Raw genomic sequence first — 23,071 nt, 5'->3', positions numbered from 1 at the left:
AATTTTGAGAACTAAAAAAAGTAGCTTTTAAAAATTTGTATTTATTTTGGAAGTTGACTAAAAATTCAACCATTGTACTTAAGAAAAATGTAAATCATTGTAAATAAATGGGGAGGAAATATGCTTAATTTTCAAAAGCTAAAAACAAAAAATGAAATGGTTACCAAATAGAGTCTTGGTATTTTGTTTTTTTTTTTTTTTTTTTATGTTTTTGAAAATTAAGTTTATCTTCTCTTAATTTCTTACAATGATTTTCATATTTCTTAGAAATTGCATTATTAGCCAAAATTTAAAAACAAAAACAAGTTCTTAAAAACTGACCCCGTTTGGTAACTATTTGGTTTTATTTTTGTTTTTTTGAAAATTAAACTTATTTTATTCACATTTTTTATGATGATTTGCATCTTTCTTAAGAAGAATGATTGAATTCTTAGTTAAATTTCAAAAATAAAAACAATTTTTTGAAAGCTACTTTTTCTAGTTCACAAAATTTGGTTTGACTTTTTAAACTATTAGTGAAAAGTAGATAACAAATGAAGAAATTTGAAGGTGGAGGTAATGTCCATAAGCTTACTTTTTAAAAATGAAAACAAAAAACAAGTTTATAAGTTATCTACTTTCTACTAATATTTTCAAAAATCAATCCATATTTTGAAACTACAAAAATTGTTTTCAAAACCTAAAAATAAAAAACTAAGGCGTCATTTGGTAACCATTTCATTTTTTGTTTTTAGTTTTTAAAAATTATTTTTTCTCCATTTCTTACAATGATTTGTATCTTTTTTAAGTACCAATGATTCAATTCTTAGCCAATTTCTAAAAACAAAATTTAGTTTTTTAAAACTATTTTTTTTTATTTTCAAATTTTGGCTTGTTTTTTAAACAATTGGTAAAAAAAAAAAAAAATAGATAACAAAAGAGGAAACTTGGAGATGGAAGTAGTGTCTATAGACTTAATTTTAAAAATGAAAAACCAAAAATCAAATGATTACCAGACATAGTCTAAATAGTTGTGTTTGTTTTTCTTTTCAAGTGTTTAATTTTGAAAATAAGTCACATTGAAAAAAGAAATACTAATAAAATGTTTGACAACCACTCAAAATAGATTTTGGAACACTTTCAAAATGTCTTGTTCACACAAGAATTCTGAAGGAATTTAATTCATGGAATCTTTGTATTGATTTCAACATAGTAAATTGGATGCAATCTCTAATATTTGATCATTTGATGTCTTCTCTAAAACAAGGGATAAAAGTTTAAAATTTCTAATTCTTTAATCTTCAAGGAATTGCTTTGAACTTCAATCTTTTGGAATTCATGGACATTTTAATCTTCCAAGTCTTCGATCTTCAAAAGGTTTGTAAATTTGAGAGCGATTTGAGCTTCAGTCTTCTGGAATTCAAGGAAGTCTTAATCCTCCAAGTCTTCAATCTTCAAAAGGTGATAATCTCGAGATCGGTCCGAACTTTCAAGTCCTAAGAGCTTTAAGGCCTTAATCTTGATCTCCAGAGCTTTAATGCTTCGTTGCCAATTTTCCAAGCTCTCCTAAATGAAAGGGCAAGGTCTTTATTTATAGAGGATTTCCATAGATTTTAGGTGGGCTTGGGCCCATTTGCCTTTGGGCTTTTAGGCTTGGACCCAACTACTTTTTGAGTTTGGGCTAAAGTTGGATTTGAGCCCAATCTCTTTTCTTCGGCCCAAATTTTCCACTATGGGCTTCAATTAGGTCGGATTTTGGATCCGAGCAATTTTAATTACTCGGCCCGATCCAATTATGATTTAAAGCCAATTGAACCTCTAGTCAAATTTATCGATCATGTTTTAGATCTCATCGCCGTTGAAGTTGATAAGCCCCTCATTGTGATCATATACCTGGATGAAAGACATGTGGCATTTTGTAACTGGACAAAAAAATTTTCTCCAACAAATGCCCCCTTTTCGAAATTTATACACATTTACGTGTAGATGAATTTTGAAAACAGAGAATTTTTTGAGTAATAATTTCAATTATTTGATCAAAATATGAATTTAGTTCATACTTTGATTTTGTATTTCCCATATACATGCATCCACTTACTACTGGCCACAATTTTTTTAGTTCACCCTACAAGCTTTTGTGCCAAAAGTTCCCATAGTTGAGTGAAACTAAACTATAAATTCCTCCCAATCTTGCAAAATTTGAACTTTAAAAATAAGTTAACAAATATATTGGCCAAAATAAAGCCAAATTATTTTATCTAATCATCCAAATCACTTTAGATTTCTCTATTGAGAGATTAAACCCCAAATCTAATAGGATTTGAATTTAAATCTCAACTTATTTGGATTTCATATATCAACATTTTTGGAGATTTTCTTCAACCGATTTGAGCCTTTCTTCTATAAATAGAAGTAGAATTAACATGGTAGAAATCACAATGAATATCATCCTCTAAATAATCTACTTGAATCAAATCTCAAAGAAACAAGTAGCAGTCAGAAACAGCACCGTCATCGCGGCTCAGCCACCGTCGGCTACCACAGGTACCATCCTCGTCGTCTGACGTAGATGGTGGTGGGCAAGGCTGTCAGCATATCTCTAAGGCGTCGACCCTTTTTTGTTGTTCTTTTTTTTTTTTTTTTTCCTTTTTGGCTCATCTTGACCATAGAAAGGTCTAGATCATCTTGACCTTCGAGAGGTATGGATCATCTTGGCCTTAGAGAGGTATGGATCCTATGTTGACCTTAGAGAGGTGTGAACCCTATGCTGACCCTAAAGAGGTCTGAATCCTATGCTGACCCTAGAGAGGTCCAAATCTTGTGTTGCCCTAGAGAGGTTCGAAGCTTATGCTGGCTCTAGAGACGTCTGAATTCTGTGCTGGCGGAGCGGTCCAAATCATTGCTGATCCTAGAAAGGTTTGAATTCTGTGCTGACCTTAGAGAAGTTTGAATTTTCTACTGACCCTAGAGAGATCTGAATCCTGTGTATGCTCGTATTGTCTGAGGATGGTGACATTAGAAGATTCCTTTAGTGCTTACCATCCATTCGGGCTCAGAATATGTTCAAACCTTATGAAGTTTACCATCCTTCACCCCCTGCTTCTTTTAGATCATGCAACTGAGACTTATTTCTCTATGGTAACACTTTTTTTTTTTTTTTTTTTTTTTTTTTTTTTTTTTGCAGAAGGTTTACTTTACACCAAATACATCTTGTTTAGAAAGAAACATCTTGTAATTCTTACAGATAGGAATCAACCTATAACAAATGAGCTTAGCCTTCCTGTGGAGGAGCCATTAGTTGGCCCTTTTGCAAATGTATGGCCTGATTTGGACGACATGACCCCACTCGAATTATCAGCGTGGTGCCCTTGACTCAGGGAGAAAAAGTTTGGATATTACAATCTTCCATTCATAACAAATACCTTACCCCTGATCAGATGTTAACTCTTGGGCATCGCATGATTGATGGTGAGACTTGTTGGAATACCACCATAAAATCCTTGGAGAATTTACCTTTATGACTGCTATTGGGAATGGCTAGAGTTCATAGTTGGTCGAAACGAGCAATCCCTTCATGTCACCTATTTATTTGGTGCGATGACGACATCTTTGTATACTGATAACTTATAGAAATACAAGTTATTATTCTCTCAAAGTTGGAATAATTAGGATCTTTAACGATATAAACGCATTCATTATAAAGAAAAATGCATGAAATTCTATACATGTAGTAAACTTATACAAAAATATCATTTTAAGTAAAAAGTTGCCTCAATAATGCATTTCAATGCAGGAATCGAATTTACTAAGTATTGCTGTAACGACCCGACCTCGTAGGACTTAAAGTAGGCCGTTACTAAATACATGAATGCATGGAACTCAAAATGACACTCGGTTATGGCGAAATAAATGCTAATTAAATAAGGTAGTTCAGAAGACTTTCATTAAATTCAAATACTAAAACAATAGTAGGGTACCCATAAATCATAAAGGAGAATAAATAAGTCTGAAAAAAATTCTTAAAAGTAAGTTTTAAACATCAAAACTAAAAGTTAAGAGAAACATGAAAGGAATTTTAAACCTCATGATGCAAAAAGATACCCACCTGAAACAACAACATGAGAAAGAATGAGTATAAAATACTTAGTAAGTAACCCCACTACTAGGGTCAAGCTAGGCATCTATGTCCTCTAGATACCCACCTCTGGTGAAACATATAAACTGCTCTAGTCCTCATGAGACACATATACACATGAAACAAGAAGGAGACTGAGTCCTATCCTACTGTAGTTAAGTATGCCCACTACCTCTGGTGAATCTCGAAGAGAGACACAAACTGGTGAATCCGGAAGGAGACACAAACTGGTGAATCCTGAAGGAGACACAAACTGTGAATCCTGAAGGAGACACAAACTGGTGAATCCCGAAGGAAACACAAACTCTAATGGGCATCTAAGTAGTCAGTAAGGACATTTGCACAGTCTCAACATCATAATCATCACTGTATGAATCTATGACATACATATAAACCTCAACATCATGGCTCTACAACATACACATATACCTCAACATCATGGTTCTACAACATACATGTATACCTCAACACCATCAGATCAAATACAACAATGGAAGCACATACCATCTCATACTAGCATTCAAGTGTCTATGTGCATAAATAAATAATTCGGATCTCGTAACAGAACATACTTTAATCATGTTATACTATCAATCTTTCATGTTGTCATTCTGCCATAACCTTTATTTAACATGCTAGCATACATCTAATGTCTGGCCCGTGAGCAGTTCCAGTAGTAAGATTACTTACCTCAAATTACGCCTAAATGGCAAGTAATTTAATCTCTCTCTTTGCTTAGATGAATCTTGAATCAAGCCAAAAGTGTAGCTTGTTCCAAAACTGTCTTCGATCTCTCAAACAAATGCCTCAATCTAGGCAATTCAATAATAGTGGTTAGAATATAAAAACCCAACAACTATATTTTAATTTAATCCTTCGAAAGCTTAATATACTCACCAAAACATTGCTTGGTCCAAAATTAGTTTCGAACTTAAGTTCGTTTGCGAACCCAACTTAATCCTTCGCAATGCCTGACAACACACTTCTACCTTAAAATTCCACTAGTGCTCGAATCTATGGCCCAAACACAATGGGTAAATAGTAAATGGAAGCCAAAACTTGATGGATAGTAAAAATATTCAAGAAAACCCATAAAAAGTAACACACTATGATAGGCTAAAGAAGAGATCGCCGGCCGGACGTGACAAGCCAAGCAAGGACAGTTGGAGCGGTGGCTAGGGTATCGGCTGGAGGAAGAAGAAATTGAATGGGGTGAGGGTGCCGGCGGGTGCGTGAGGAAGAAAGGAAAGAGAGTTTTAAAAATAATAATAATAATAATAATAAAACAAAAAAGAAAATAAATATAATTACATTTAATCCTTTCCATTTTATACTATTAAATTTCTTTCCGTTTCAAAAGAAAATTAATTCCTATCATTAATTTCCAATTTGAATAATTTCACGCCAACAATTAAATTCCCGCACTTACACTTGAAGTCCAAAATTTCAAAAATGTCTTCCAACTAATAACAATTACTGAAATTACAAATAATAAAGTTACTGAAATTATATTATTACTAAAAAAATATGCGGGGTGTTACATTCTTCCCTCTTCATAGAACTTTTGTCCTTGAAAGTTCATTCTTGAAAAAAAAAATTTCGGGGGTGTTACAGTTGCAGCCAAAGCCAATGCAAGGGGTATGCGTCTAAGAACATTCGACGCATGAAGGATAGATTAGCTCGTGCATTTCATGTCAAATTACCACTTGCAAGCATTGGCATTTGACTGGCAGCGTCTGAACATTTTAGAAGTGGTAGACAGTTGTTCTAGGGTATGAAATTTAATGCAAGTCCAATAACCAAGTTTTTGAGATTTGCCTATAAAAGGAGAAGCCACCTTCAGAATCATAGTTAGACACCTTAGAGCCAGATAGTTTCAGCACCAATAGATAAACTCTATCGTTTGCAACCAAGAAGTAGGAGGGAGGACACCATTTCACTATTGATCAAGATGTGTTGTTAGAGAGAAGCTCGAGAGAGATATCTTCTTCAACTCCTCTACCACGTTGGTTGTAGCAAGCATTTAAAACAAGCCAAAGAGGACAAGAGATTGAACTCTACGACTTGACTTTTTTTTTTTTTACAATTTATTTCCATTCACCATTTCACTTCATTAAACTGGGATTGTTTGTGTAAATACTTGTTATCTTTAATTCAATCTTATCTTTGGCCATTTCTCACTTCTCCATCCATTTACCTTCGAAATTGTGTATGTTTAGGAATTTTCTGACTTAATGAGAGCATTAAATCTATAGCTGAAATCTCCCTGATCAGCTAATTAAAGTGATTAACTAGTTAAGTCACTCAAGAGAGCAATTTAACTATTGAATGCTTTAAGTCAAGGCGTAAAGTAAGTCTAGAGATAGAGTTGCTCAAGCATTTCGCCTGTTCTTTATGACCAACGCATGCACCCTAGAGATAGAATTACATGTGGCTTTCGCATCGAGAGATGTTGAACTTAACATGAACTAAAGAATATAATTTTCACCGCATAGCACACATTTAGATTGTAAGCAAGCATTTGTATCATTTTCATCTCATCTTCATTGAGTCACATAGGCTTGCTAAACTTGCTAGGAAATCAACACATACCACTTACACATAGGACCATTTCATCCATAAACCCCTTTCTCTTTCTACACTTCTATTTCCTCTTGCACGCGTGTCATTAGCTTAGTGTAAATAACCAACATTTCTTAAGCTAATTAGGAAACATCTACATTGGATCCAAAAACAAGGTCCGTGTTAGAGCATTCTAGAGTCCCTGCTTTCGACCCTAGACTTACCAAGAAACTTAAGTTAGATTTATACTTGGGTCTGACTTAAGAGAACTTGTATGCATTCACAAGGTGTGCACGCATCCACTACCAACGCATCACTTGATTCTCTTACAAAGAGAGAAATTTCTCCATCATCCATCGTCCATCTCCATTCATCATAGTCATTCATCACCATTCTCCTTCATCAATTTAAGCACGTTTAGAATCAAAATCATGGGGAGAACAAGTTTTTGGCATCGTTATCGAGGATTCTAGCAACGAAGCTAACCAGAATTTGGCTTTTGTATCTTTTGTAGAAACTTTCAATCAAAGGACTTTTACAAGTTGAGCTTGAACTTGTGAACGTTTTATGAGTAGAGAGAATACTCCCGAACTCATATACGATCCTAAAATTGAAAGAACCTTCAGACGAAGAAACAGATTGAATCGACGTCGGAGGTTAAGGCGAAAAAATAACAATAGTAACGGATGGCAGGTGACAAGATGAATCAAAACTTGGCTTAACAATTTACAAATGCTTCTCTAAATCCGATCCTAATGGCGAACAATAGCATGCATCTAATGCATGAGTATGCATCACGAGTACTATATGAATTTTTTCCAGGGATCATCTATCCAACGCCTGGCGAGACGAGGTTCGAAATGAAACAAGTTATGCTCTAAATGCTGCAAACAATATGGCAATTTGGAAGAGCCCATGACGAGGATCCTCATGCCCACATGAAACTCTTCTTAGAAACATGCAACTTATTCATGATTCCTAGAATCATGCCAAAAGCTATCAGATTGTCCTTGTTACCCTACTCACTTCGTGATGCCACCAAACAATAGGCGAGCTCTTTAGAGCCAAGCGAGATAACAACACGGGATAAGTTAGTGGAGAAATTCATGCAGAAATATTTTCCTCCCTCTGTCAATGTAAGGAGGCGTCAGGAGATCATGAATTTTGAATAAGGGAAGTTTAAAACACTTAGCGCTACATGGGAGTGTTAGGATTGGTGTTCTAATTCTCTCGGAGTCTCGTAGTTTGTAAACCTTATACACATTGTAACGACTCGACCCCCTAGGACTCAAGCTAGGTCGTTACTAAACACATGCATGCATGGAACTTAAAACGACACCCTTTTACAATGAAATAAATACTAAATAAATAAGATAAATTCATAAGTCCTTCATTAAATTCAAATATTAAAACAATCAATAGGATACCCATAAATCATAAATGATAATAAATAGGTTTGAAAACAAATCTTAATAGTAAGTTTCAAACATCAAAACTGAAAGTTGAAAAACATGAAAAGAAATCTAAATATCATGAGCAGAAGTATAAAACTAGTCTCAGTGGCTCGATCATGGATTCCGCTTGTCAATCGCTCGTGCATCTCTATCTTTACCTGAAACAACAACATGAGAAAGGATGAGTATAAAATACTCAGTAAGTAACCCCACTGCTGGGGTCAGGCTAGGCATCTATGTCCTCTAGATGCCTACCTTTGGTGGAAACATATAAACTTCTCTAGTCCTTTTGAGACACATACATACATGAAAACTAATTTTTATCCTACTGTAGTTAAGTATGCCCACTACCTCTAGTAAGTCCCGTAGGACTCACAACCTCTAGTGAATCCCAAAGGAAAGCACCACCTCTAGTGAATCCCAAAGGAAATACAACCTCTGGTGGATCACGAATGAAACCACCACCTCTTGTGAATCCCGAAGGAAACACAACCTCTGGTAAATTCCGAAGGAAACAAAATCTCTGGTGAATCTTGAAGGATAACACCACCTCTAGTGAATCTCGAAGGAGACACAACCTCTGGTGAATCCCGAAGGAAACACAACCTCTGGTGAATCCCGAAGGATAACATTACCTCTAGTGAATCCCAAAGGAAACACAACATCTAGTGGGCATCTAACTAATTAGTGAGGACATTATCACAATCTCCACATCACAAATATCACAACATGGTTCTCTAACATACATATACACCTCAACATCATGGCTCTACAACATACATATACGCCTCAATACACTCAGATCAAATACAACCTCATGGAATCAAATATCATATCATGCTAGCATTCAAGTATCTATGTGCACAATTTGTAATGACCCGACCCCCTAGGACTTAGGTTAGGTTGTTACTAAAATAAATGCATGCATAGAATTTAAAACGACGCCCAGTTATGTTGAAATAAATGCTAATTAAACAAGAGAAGTTCAAAAGACATTTATTAAATGCAATTGTTAAAACAATAATAGGGTACCCATAATTCGTAAAGACTATTAAAGGTATATAAAAGAAATAATCCTTAATAATAAGTTTAAAACAATAAAACTAAATATTAAGGGAAAAATAAGGACTCTAAATGTCATGATGCGGAAGTGTAAAAACTAGTCCCAGTGGCTCGATCATGAATTCCGTTGCGCCATCGCCGATGCATCTCTACCCTTACCTGAAACATCAACGTAAGAAAGAATGAGTATAAAATACTCAGTAAGTAACCCCACCACTGGGGTCAGGCTAGGCATCTGTGTCCTCTAGATGCCCACATATGGCACATAAATACATGTAATATATAAGAGACTGAGTCCTTCCTATTGTAGTTAAGTATGCCCACAAAACTAGTAAATCCCGAAGGAAACACAAAACTAGTGAATCCCAAAGGAAACACAAACTGGTGAATCTCGAAGGAAACACAAACTGGTGAATCCCGAAGGAAACACAAATTGGTGAATCCCGAAGGAAACACAAACTGGTGAATCCCGAAGGAAACACAAACTGGTGAATCCCGAAGGAAACACAAACTGGTGAATCCCGAAGGAAACACAAACTGGTGAATCTCGAAGGAAACACAAAACTGGTGAATCCCGAAGGAAACACAAAATGGTGAATCCCGAAGGAAACACAAACTAGTGAGCATCTAACTAATCAATGAGGATATTCACACAGTCTTAACATGCTAAGATTCAACATTGTATGGTTCTAAAGCATACATAAAAAACCTTAATACCATGGCTGCATCACATACCCATAATTCTTAACAACATATTATACATCATCCATGTATAACTTATATCATAAAGCCACAACATACAAGTATGCCTTAACGCCAGCAGATTAGACATCGACATATGAAAACACATACTATCACATACTAACGATCAAGCACTTAGGTATGTACGTAAACAAATCAGAATTTGTGCCAGAAAATACTTTGATTCAAGTCATACTGTCAATCAACATGCTAACAGTTACCATAACATACACTTATCATGCTAGCATACAACTAGAGCCTGGCCCGTGGGCGGTTCCAGTGATAAGTTTACTTACCTTAATCGAAAATCCACAGATAAACTCAAACAATCAAACGGTGGCTGCGGCTTGAAGAAACGACCCTACCATATGAATACAACCATTAAGTTTCAGTTCAAAAATAATTGTGACAACTCAGATTCAAAACCACAATACCCAATAGCTTACCCAAGGAACTTGGTTAACAACCACTCCAAAATCTCCTTCCAACAGATTTTAACTCCCCAAAGGACGACAACTTGGAACCTTAAAGATACAAGGGTTAAGTCAAACCTAGTTTAGAAATCAGAGCATGCCCACAAACCAACAATAAGGACTATAATCCTTACCAAAACTCTTGTCGAACGATCTCGAACCTGCTAGACAGCCACTCCAATAGTTTCCTCAATTCAAAACTAAGGCAAAAAATAATTCGAATAAGTTAACCTTCATTCCAAACATAATAGGGCCCAAACTTCCACCCAACTTCACAAAAGGCTTACCTAAAACTGCCAGATCCCGCGAACCCAAAGGTGACAGCGGTGGCGGACGACGAATGGAGGGTGGCAGCGGGGTGGCGGACGCACAGATCCGGTGGCTGGGCTCCGACCTGGGCAAAAACCGCACAGGGCGGTGGTACAAAACGAAAGCGGCGGCAGTCCGGCTCGTGCACCGAAGGGAGGCGCGACGGCGAGTGGCCTGGTCTGACCGGCGGGATCTGGTCGGCCGAAACCCACGAAATGGCGAGCAACGCAGTTGGAAGGAGGTCGACGACTGGGCGTGCGGCAAGGAAGAAGAAATCGGGGGCTCGTGTGGTGACGGAGAAGGTGAGGCGAGGGGCCCTTTTTAATAAAAAATAATATTTAATAATAATAATAATAATAAAAGGAAAATAGTATAACCTTAATTAGATTTTTTTTCCTGAACCCACTTTATACTATTTAATTCCTTTCATTTTTCCAAAAATAATTAATTCCTACCATAACTTTTTCCAATTGAAAATTTTTTTGAATAAATTCCACGACAACACTTAAATCCTCGCATTTATACTTTAAATTCAGAATCTCAAACATGTCCTTCAACTAAGGACAATTTATGGAAAGGGAAAAGTTTTACATAAAAAAAATAAATAAATAAAAAGGTGTGGGATGTTACACAATTAATCTCTCAGATCCTCATACAAGAACACACATCGGTTATACTAAACTATCAATTTATCATGCTATCGTTCTGTCATAATATCAATTTTTCATGCTAGCATACATCTAGTGCCTGGCCCGTGAGCAGTTCCAATAGTAAGATTACTTATCTCAAATAAAGTCCAAAAATTAATTCAAGCGAACAAACTCCTTTCTAGCTTTCCACAACTTTTGAATGAGATCCTAGAACATGGATAAAAATTGATCTTAATCTTTAAGCCCAATTTTAAACATTAAATCATTCCAAGATTACAGGCACAACTTACCCAATAGTGGTTTGACCAAGATCACCTCAAAGTACTAACACCAAAATTCTTGTTGGAATCAAACTCAAGTTGTTTGCTTCTAAATTCAAAATAACTCCAAAACTTGAATCTAAAGCCTAATTAATCTGAGTAAACAAAAAAAAAAGCAAAAAATCAAAACTCCATGGGCATTCAAAGCTCTTTCAAGAGAGTTCAACAAAGCACCAAAATCTACCCAAAACCTCATCTACTTTCAAGATCTGGTGAGGCCACAGCGGCAGCGTTCGACAGAGGGCGGCAGAGCGCGCGACGGCGACTGGAGTAGTGATGGGTGACCAGCAGCTGGAAGATATGAGGGAACGGGTGACGCGGCTCAGATTCGACAGTGTGGCTTGGCGTGAACAGATCTGGTGGTGCACGAGTGGCTGAAGAAGAACCAAACTGGCGGGGCGGCCTTGGAACAGCATCGGTGGCTTCAGAATGTAGACAGAGAGCGGACGCGGGCACTGAGGGACTCAGATCTGGCATTCGACTTCAGCTCCGGACAGGTCCAGACGATAGCGAACAACAGTGGACTCAATCCAACAAACGAGAGGTGGCTGGCTTGCTGGACGTGTGCGATGATGCGTTGTTTAATGCAATGAAATAATGGAGTAGAATGCGATGGTGGAATATGCCCTGTGCAAACAAGTTTTCTCAGCAAGATCCAAGTATAAATCCTACTGAGTTGCCTGGTAAGACTAGGGTCGAACACAGGGACTAAGAACACAGTATGCGATGGTAAATTTCGATTACTTTGTGGTAACAAATAAATCACAGTGTTGGTTGGTTTGTTGTTTAAGGTATAAAGTTTATGCGGCGGATTTGAGAAAAGAGTTAATTATGCGAAAGATACAATGAGTATGCGAGGAACCGGTTAAGAAGGTCTTTAGCTAGCGTTTCCTGAGGATGTGTTCAAGTTATGCGATCATGCTATACTCATGCGACAGCAATTCATTTTCCAATGCAAATGCGATAGCTCCTAGTTTTAGGATGCATGCGATGTATCCAATGATGTCTATAGAGCTTATTCCTATGTCTCTATTTCTTGCCTATGCGATGATGAAAGATGCACATAGGTACAAGGTGACCACATACAATCATCTCCTATCTTTAGGGTGCATGCGATGCGTTAATAGCAAACAGAACTTATTCCTAAGCTTCTATCTCTTGATTATATGATTCTAATCTGACTTTTTCAAGCCTAGATTCTATCCTTAGACTACCCTCCCAAGTATCTCTAATGGACGAATGACGCATACATAATACAAGATGATCGCATAGAATGAAGATCTCATGTTATTCTAGCTAAGTACTTCTCAACCCATTTGATAGATTTAGTTATTATGTGTAATGTAAAGAGAGTGGACAGATATAAAGATGCAATTTTCATTTTATAAATAAGTTCATAATACAAAATAGCAATGGGAAAATAAGGGTAGAGAGCCTGGTAGCAATATCTTGCTTCCCAAGGCTTTTACACTGAGTTATCTCTATTCTGCCCAAAAGATGTTTTTGCTTCCGCAAGATGTGGCCCTCCCTCTGTTTACTACGCTTCTCGACACTCTTCCCAGTTCACCAGGATGATCTCTCGGCGTAATCTCCCTTCACTCTCTTCCGCCTTCTAAGTATGTAAAATCTAAGTATATGGTGAAGAAGAACTCTAAAGTTTAAGGAGCAGAATCGAACTATTCGAACTCCTTAAACGAAGGTGGCCTTCGGTATTTATAGAGCTTCAGGGTGAAAAGATTTTTTCTCTCGAATGATTACACTGATGGGATATCATTAATTCTCTGTCTGATGCACCGAATATTTATCAACGAAAAGTTGAGTGTACTTGCTACAGTATTTTGTTAACGGCTTGTCAACTTAATTCAGAATCAACCGTCATCAGCTTTCTATCCCATGCGCATATGATCGCATAGTCTTACGGTTGTTAACGGCTTGTCAACTTGATTTATTACGCTTTCACCTTGATGCGCCGGCTTTATAGACTACCTTCTCGAGCAGATTTTCCCGAGCGCATATGATCGCATAGTCTTACGGTTGTAATCTCTTAATGCGCTCGGACGCTAATTTCCTTGGATCGCAATTTCGCCTTGCGTCAACGTATTTTCCTGCATAAAATACATAAGTTAGCTGTTTTAAAGCAATGGATGCATGCGATCGCAATGTTGTAAACTTAATGCTTTTGGATGCAATATTATATATTTTTACCGCTGCAATCCTGCATTGTTTTATATCTTTGCGCTGTAATAACATGCATTTCTACCCGTTATCATGCGACCGCTAGGATTTGGACAAGGAAGATGAAGATTGGGGGAGGGTGTTTCAGGGGCTACTGCACGTGAAGTTGAAGGGAAGGGAAAGAGGAAGAAAAAGAAAAAGAAAATAAAAGGAAAGAATTGAATAAATAAAATAGTATATTTTATTTTATTGTTTCCTTAATCCACATTATTTTCTTTAAATTCCCTACCTTTCCAAGGTAGAATTTATTCCTGCCATCAATTTCCATCATAAATAATTTTCAATGTCAATAATTAAATTCCCGCAATTACACTTAAAGTCCAAAATTCAAAAAATGCCATCAATTAATATCAATACTGAAATTACATTAATAATAAAAAAAAATTTGGGGTATTACACACATTGTTATGAATAAAATAAGAGTTATTTTATTTGCATCACTCATATCTAATAAGCAAAGATCTGTGGTTATTGTATGTAAACCTAAGCATGTATATGAGATATACAAATGGATCATGCCTTAAGTAATAACCTAAAAGATCTATAGTATAAGGATAAAGGAAGGATACCTTATCCTGGTGACACTACGGATATGATCCACTTTGTAGAGGCATACAAGTGTTATGAATTACTACAGATGATCTGATCCTGACCATTCATATGGAGACATACGAGTGGGGGTGCCCTATACAAAGAGTTTGTATAAGACCGAACCACGAGATGATTCGTCTCTTTATATAACATTGTTGATACTTGAAACTTACATCTTACTATAACGACCATAGGTGACATGACCTTAATCCTGAGTGTTTGAGGAACTTCTGTCTTTGAGGGCGGTCCTTTGATTAGTATGGGTGAGAGTGGCCAGATTACCAACTCAAGCAGCCTACCTTTTTGGAGATTTGTCTGATTGGGGAGCTAGGAACTCAGTTACACAAGACGAAATTCACTCCTTCCCCGAAGCAGGGGTAGATTGCTCCCTTAAGGGCTGATTTCAGTTCTTGAACATAGTGGACACATCCTCTCTTTGAAAGAGAGNTTGAACATAGTGGACACATCCTCTCTTTGAAAGAGAGGACCCAGTCATAGTAGGACTATGACTTATTGTTCATTAGAGGAATCAGTGGTACTTAAGGAGTTAGATGTAACTATAGGGGCAAAATGGTAAATTGGCCCAGCTGTACTTACGAACGATCTGTGAAGGGTTATCGCACTGTTGATTGATTGATATGGACACAGAAATATATTTGCAGTGAGGAGAGTGCAGTTGTTGGTCTTTAGTAGAATGCCCAGATGTTAACGGATGGTGGATCCCGTGACTAAAGAGTTTAGTCAGTTATTCACGTACGGTTGAAGCTTCAAGTTACATGTCCATAAGGTCCCCTTGGTAGCTCAATGGATTCAAGCTGAGAATCAGTACTTGGGGTTAGTTTGAAGTTTTCAAATTAACAAGAGGAAATTCAATTATATATGATATAATTGGTGTGATGTATGAGATACATCAAGTGGAGGATTAATGTAAATATGATTTACATTAAGTACCATAAAATAGAAAAAGAATTATGGTTTGTATGTTTCATGAGATGAAATATTAAAACTATAGGTTATAAATATAATATGGTAAGTTGGTTATCATATTTATTTATAATATATTAATTATATGATAATTAATTTTTTTCTCTAATAACCAATTGAGTGGGGGTTATTTGTGGTTTTTATGGTAACCGTGAGATAAAAAGGAAAATAGTTTTCCTAAATTTAGAGAGTTTCTTCATTAACTCATGGATTAAGTTATCAAGTGAAAGTGTTTCACTAAGCGATAGTTGTGCAGAGACTAAACGATTGTGGAGCTTTGACTATACGATAGTCTTTCAGCTGATTATAGCTAAATGATCGCGGGGCTAAGTCTATACGATAGGTTGCCATTTACTACACAATCGGGCACGTGTATACGATAAATGCCTCTTATCTTCCACTGACTCAATCATCTACACAATCATTTTCCTCCAGTCTCTTCCTCAAGCCAAGATCATACAGAGCCCACAAATCCTAGATTCTCACATCGAGAATACTAAGATAACCATTGTGGTGTTATCCTCACTCACTTCGTGGATCGAGTAAGACTCGATTGGTTTCGTGGAGACTGTTTGTTGTGTTCGTTGTGCTCGTGCAGTTGGTAGCAGTCTGTTCGTTGCATTCGTGTTGTTGTGGATGCTTGTAGACTGATCGCGGGATTTGTGAAAAATGTTTCTTCAAAGGTATACATACTCTATCACTTGATACTCTTGTTAGCATACTGTAATTTCTTGTTGTGCATGACCTGTTTATTTCCGTTCTTGTACTGTAATTGTATATGTTCAATTTCGAATGGAATTTGGAACGATCCTTCCGCTACTCATGGAAATTCTCATGTTTGATTTCCTTCAGGGAGAAATTTAAACGATTGGTCAAAAATTGTCCTAAACATGGACTACCTCTAACTGTACAAATGGAAACTTTCTATGGAGGATTAAACAGACCTTTCTAAATTACAGCAGATGTAGTCGCTGCAGCCGGCATTATGGATAAATGATATAATGAAGCCAAGAAAATTTTAGATCGGATTGCAAAGCATAACATGGAATTGGTTGATGATGCCTACGACTCCAGAAAAGACAATAGGAGGTGTTCTCAGAGTGCTATTGACACCAATGCAGTGGCCATTCTTTCAGCATAAGTAGCTACAATGACTAACATGTTGAAAAATCTAACGATGAGTAATGCAGCACAAATGCAAAGTGTAGAGCAGGTAGATGCATTCACATAACCCATGGTCAGCTGTGTGGGTTGTGGAGATCCACACTCATATAATGACTGCCCAAAGAATCCATAGTCAGTCTGCTTCATAAAGAACAACTCTTTTTCAAACACATATAACGCTGGATGGAGAAACCATCCTAATTTTTCTTGGGGAGGTCACCAGCAAGATCAACATCATCCTTGAACACATCAACAGTATAGGTAGGGTCTACCGCCTGGATTCTAACCTACACAGTACCAGCCTCAACATCAAACTCTTAACAGAGGGACAACACGTCGAGCTCATCATCTCCACTTGAAAACCTGTATATATATATATATATAGTTCAGAACGATGTGTTACTGAAAAGCCAACCGTCATCAATCAGGAACTTGGAGAAGCAAGTTGGGAGATTGTTAGCGAGCTGAAGAATCGACTGCATGGAGTATTTCCTAGTAATATTGAAGCACTAGGAAATAACAACGGCAAGGAGCAATGTCACGTAGTGAAATTGCGCAGTGGTAGATCTTTTATAGAAGAGAAGAAGAACCTAAGAAAAGACCTTCATCCTTCAACATCTGAAAACACAACACAAACAACTACGAAAATCAAGAGAGAGCAGCAAGAAATTGCATTGGCTCTATCAGTCCTTCTCAATCGAGCACTTCTAATGAAGGGGAACCTAAGGTGCATCTGAACGCACTATTTTCTCAACGCTTGTAGAAAAGAAATGACGAGAAGTAGTTCAAACACTTCCTTGAGATTCTTAAACAATTACATATTAACATTCCTCTCATCGAGGCAAAGTTCTTGAAGGATGTTTTGAGTAAGAAAAGAAAGATTAGTGAGCTTGAAGCTATGGCACTAACACAGGAATGAAATGCATTGACCCAAAAAAAATTCCTGAAAAACAGAGAGATCCAGGCAGTTTCACTATCCCTTGCTTGATAGGTGGAATAGACGTGGGGCATGCATTATGTGAAGTAGGAGCCTGTATCAATCTCATGCCTCTCTCTATTTTCAAGAAACTTGGAGTTGGTGAAGCTAGACCTACCATGGTAATGCTTCAACTCAATGATAGATCAATCACGTATCCAAAAGGAAAGATTGAAGATGTTTTAGTGAAGGTCGACAAGTTCATCTTTTCGGTAAACTTTATTATTTTAGATTATGAAGCTAATAGGGATGTTCCAATTATTCTTGGACGCCTGTTTTTAGCCACCGAAAAAATTTTGATTGATGTGTAAAAGGGGGAACTCACAATGTGTGTAGATAACCAAGAAGTCAAATTCAATATGTTTAATGCATTAAAGTTCCTAGAGATGCAGAGCCTTATCAACCTATTAATTCAATTCAACTGCCCAAAGAAGAGGAACAAGAAATGGACCAAGTCTGTGAGGTCCATGTGTGAGTGAACCATAACTAAGTTTAGATGAGAGGTAAACCAAACCAACAATCTCATCTCTAGAGGACCCGCCAACCCTTGAACTCAAACCTCTTCCAGATCACTTGAAATATGTTTTTCTTGGAAATAATAATACCGTAGCTGTCATAATTTCAGCTAAACTTTCTCATTCACGAGCAATCGGATGGACACTGGCTAATATCTGAGGAATCAAACTAACTTATTGTATGCATAAAATCAGATAGGAGGAAGGAAAGACTGGATCGATCAAGCCTTAATGCAGGCTCAACCTTATAATGAAAGAAGTGGTAAAGAAGGAATCATTAAATGGCTCGACATAGGGGTGATCTACCCTATCTCTGACAACAGTTGGGTAAGCCTAGTTCAATGCGTGCCAAAGAAAGATGGCACAACTTTTCACACCCCACTCTAGATTCCCCTCTTAACCTGGAATGAGATTGGACTGCAGTAGTTACCAACCCTTTTGCTAGCACTTCTGCCTAACTAACCTATTTAACTTGTTACGAACCCTGAATACATACATCTCATCAACATACTAAATAGAATACTCGAAACTTAACACATGTACATTACAGGGTTGTAAGCATTGTTTATACATACACTTATGTATATTACAATTTAGTGAGCCCAACATACAAGACTAGTCCCTATATGACAGACATATGTGTACTAACAAATACAGAGTCCTCAATTAAGCTTCTTTCAACCTGAGTCTTTGAGTAGTAGAGCAGCAGTAGAGATGTCTTATGAGAACTGACCGCTACCTAAAGGGGGAAAACATTTGAAAACCTAAGCTAGAAGCCCAGTGAGTGACTAGCTTTGAAAACATAAGCATCATATATAAATCTGATAGTAAAACTGAAAGCTTTAATTAAAAACATAAACTTAGGCAACCATCATTCACGTAATCATTAACGTAACAAAGCACAATTTATGCTTTGTTGAACTATGATTTAGTTGAGAGTGGCTCTCTTGCTCACTCTTTACCATACTTAACTGCATTACTACTTAACTGAGAGAAAGAAACCTTTTGTTCAACTCTTTAAAAAACATAACTTGTATCCTTAATTGAGAGAACCCTTTTTGCTCAATCCCTCAATATAAATCATTAGATGGTGTGGAGTAATCTCAACACTACCAACGTCAACTCCACTTACATGCACGTGGTTCTAGTTAAGTACGGTCGTACCTTAGGTATTACCACTCAGATACCTTCTCAGTGTCCTTCAGTATCGAGCTACTCAGATACCTTCTCTATGTACTTCAGTATCAAGCTATTCAAATCCAAGATTGAGCTTCAGTACTTTCTCATCTAGTCCTTCAGTACTAAGCTAATCATGTTGAACTCGCACATCTAAGACTAAGCTCCATTACTTTATCATTTAGTCCCTCAGTACTGAGCTATTCATATGTTCTAAGGCTCATTCTTATCTCTTTATGACTTAGTTGCCCTAAAGCATTCAGTACTAACGTATACTCATGATAATTGAAATGCATAGCATAAACATAAAATTAGAGAAAGATGTGTTACTTGGAAACTATTTGAGAATAGTTGTCATAAATAGCTTTCAGTAAACATGTATTGCTAACACATTCATAAAGCATTTGCAATTCACTTAAAGCATTTAAAACATTTAAAGTCACTCACTGTCTTTGGCAATCCTCTTAATGTACTTCTCCTTTTGATGTCAAACCTTCCAATGCTTAAGCTCACTGTGCGTTGAACACTTAGCCAAATTCTTAGACCTTAACTTGACTAGGAAGCAACTGCTTCACCATGCGTCCATTGCTTGCGTCCATGTCTTGTCTTAGGCGTTCAAGCCTCCTATGCGTTCAAGCTTCTAGCCCATGCCTACAACCCATCACATTTCTAATCCATTGCGTCATACTACCCATGCACCCATCTTGTGGCACATCAACGTATGCCCCCTGCATTCGTCTAGTCACGCTCACATGCTTCAACGCAACCTTTCGCCTAACACCTTGCGCGCCTGCCTGCACGGTCCAATACTCACTCTGCTGCACGGACCAACGCCCTCGTCATTCTCTTGCGTTTATAACCTTAGCATGTGTTGCATGGTTCAATGCATTTCAATGCATCCTTGTGCTCAGGCCAACATATCCCTTGCATGCAACTTAGCTTCTCAGCGCGTGCATTCAGCATCACCCTCTGGCCCTTCAAGCTACTTGCTTGTTCATCCCAAGCAACTGCCTACTTGTTCAAGATTCCAGATTCAGCTTAAAATTTAAATAACTAATTGTTGAAGCCTTCTATCAAGAAATTTCCTTCTACAAACTTGCTCTAAAATGTCTTAGCAAGCTTACCTTCAAATTTCAGCTTAGAACTTCTCATGATTTTGCCGAAATTCTCAAATCATCAAGGCTGGCCTAAGCTTACCCGAAAGCCCGACCTTCAACCAGAGTTTTCAATCTCCAACCTAGTTCCTCTAGAATTTCCTTCCAGCACTTCAACCTCAGTAATTACACACACTCAGGGTTTTAATGGCTCTGGAATCACTCCATTTGCACGAGTAAATTGCTCAAACCCTCTCTTCAAAGCCAAGCTTCTCTTTTATACTAGTAACTACATGCTAACCCCTCAATGTCAAGCTGCCACCACATCCTTAAAGAGATAACAACAAACCTGAGCATGACAGCTAGCTTAGCTGATCAGTCACTATGTTGATCCTTTTCTCTTGGTCAACAACGCAAGGATCAACTCTCAATCCAATGCTTGCAACCACATGGCCACATGCCTCCATACAATGCATCGCCCAACCTCGCGTCCCTCCTTTGATCGCATACTCCTAAGCCAACGCATGTCCTAGCCCACGTATAGCTTAATCTTAACATACCATCAACCAAGCATTAACTCTTCCTCAACACTCAACCACCGAGATTTGCATCGCATGCCTCTTGAACCTTGTGCCAAGACTGCCAACGCTTCAAAGCAATCGCACAGCCTTCCTCGCTTCATCGCATATATCATCATATACTTACTTGCTCCATCGCATAGCTTTAGCATGCATCAAGTGTTCAGTGCCTTGTGCTCATGCCTCATACTGGTCAGCGCACATGCCCAGCCTTAACGCCAACGTCTTGCACTCATCGTCTAGTCCTGCGCACATCGCATACCCCATCGTCTAATGTTCAACACTTATCGTCTAGCGCCTATCGTGTAGGCGTGCAATCTCTATGAGATCACCCTCGCTCAATGCCCAGTGCCTTGCTCCCGCGCAACTGAGTGCTTCCTCGCCCTGCCTACTCATTTCACGATGGTTCTCCTCGCTACACAATCACGCAAGCCTCAGTGCATCCCTGCACGCGTGCACTAGGCTCTACGCCAACGCCCAGCATGCCTTGCCCGAATGCTTATTAACCTCACAAGCCCCCTTGGCTGTCGCATGCCTTGTCAATGCATCATGAAAGATCCTTCAACTCATGCATTCGTTCTTAGTTCCGACACATAGTTTGTCCTTGGATTCAACACTTAGCCTCACACAACCTTTGCAATCTTTGGTCGTTACACACAACCTCATGCGTCAATGCTTCCCAACACCAACGCATGCCTTCTTTTGGCTTCTATACTTGACCAATTTTTTGCTTGTTAAACTATCTAAAACTCACTCGAGACTAAGTGTTTCCAATACTTAGAATTTTCTTCCTCCATCTTCCTACTTTCTTTACTTCCTTTCACAACTTTACTTTAACAGGCCCATTACTTACTTATATAGGAAAAATGGAGTACAAGGCTTACACAACTCTAGTAGTCAACAACAACAATTTGGGACATATGTCAACTTTTAATTGGTCCCAAATTTGATGATTTGTAATTTCATCATTAATTTAGAAAATGACGTGGCAATTTATGATTGGTCCAAAATTATTCATTCAACAGATACCCTAGTTTATTATATTTCTCTATAAAACTCAGAAACTCAGTCTTATATATTAGATATATAAGTTACAACTAGAGTTCTAGTCCAAGCAGAAGTTTGTTGGGTTTTATGTTCTAAAACTCGTGGTTTGTAAACAATATAACTTATTCCGAAAGTTCAATAAGGTGTTATTCAATAGATGTTTTTCTTGATAGAAATCCAATAAACCTAAAAGTCCCTTGACTATTACATGAGTACTTGAACTTTATGTGGAGACATAAAAGTGGATCAAGTTTGAGTAAATAATCAAAATGATCTATAGAATATGAATAAGGTTGGGTGCCTTATTCTGGTAACACTATTGGATGTGGCCCGCTCTATAGTTATTACAAGGAGTTGTAAAGTGTTACAAACGAAGTGATCCTAATTTGTTCATGTTGGGACATGAGGAGTGGGGGTGTCCTTGTGCAAAAGGGTTTGTACAAGATCGGATCACGAAATTCGCCACTCTTACTTTATAACACTCTTTACTATTTAAGACTGACTATTTCACAGCGATCGCCTAGGTAACTTGACCTTAATCCTGAGCTAACTATGAACTTCTATTTATTCGGGATTATCCTTAGATTTGCATAGGTGAGGGTTCACTCAACAGCGCCGGCTCAATAACCTCCCATTTCAGGGGTAAGACTGGATAGATAGTTAGGAACATAGGGTACAAGACATAATTCACTCCTACCCGCTGTTAGGGATAGTAGAGAGGTTGTTCCCTTAAGTGCTGATTCTGGGTCTTGAACAAGGGGCCCCACCCTCTCATTGGCCCGAGAGGGACTCGATTTGTTGATTGGATAACAAAACAATTGTTCATTAGAGGATCAGTGGGACTTAAGGAATAAGAGGTAATTTCGGGGGTAAAGCAAAGATTTGACCCAGCCGTTATTACGAACAACCTGTGAATGGTTAACTCATGGTTATATCGAGTGGACATAATATATCTACAGTGAGGGGAGTTCAACTATGAGCTTTAATGGAGTGACTCATTAGTAACGAATGGGGGTTAGTACGGTC

Source organism: Benincasa hispida, chromosome 10 (assembly GCF_009727055.1).
Source record: "Benincasa hispida cultivar B227 chromosome 10, ASM972705v1, whole genome shotgun sequence".
In the NCBI taxonomy this organism is placed as follows: domain Eukaryota; kingdom Viridiplantae; phylum Streptophyta; class Magnoliopsida; order Cucurbitales; family Cucurbitaceae; genus Benincasa; species Benincasa hispida.
Note: the sequence above shows the minus strand (reverse complement) of the source record.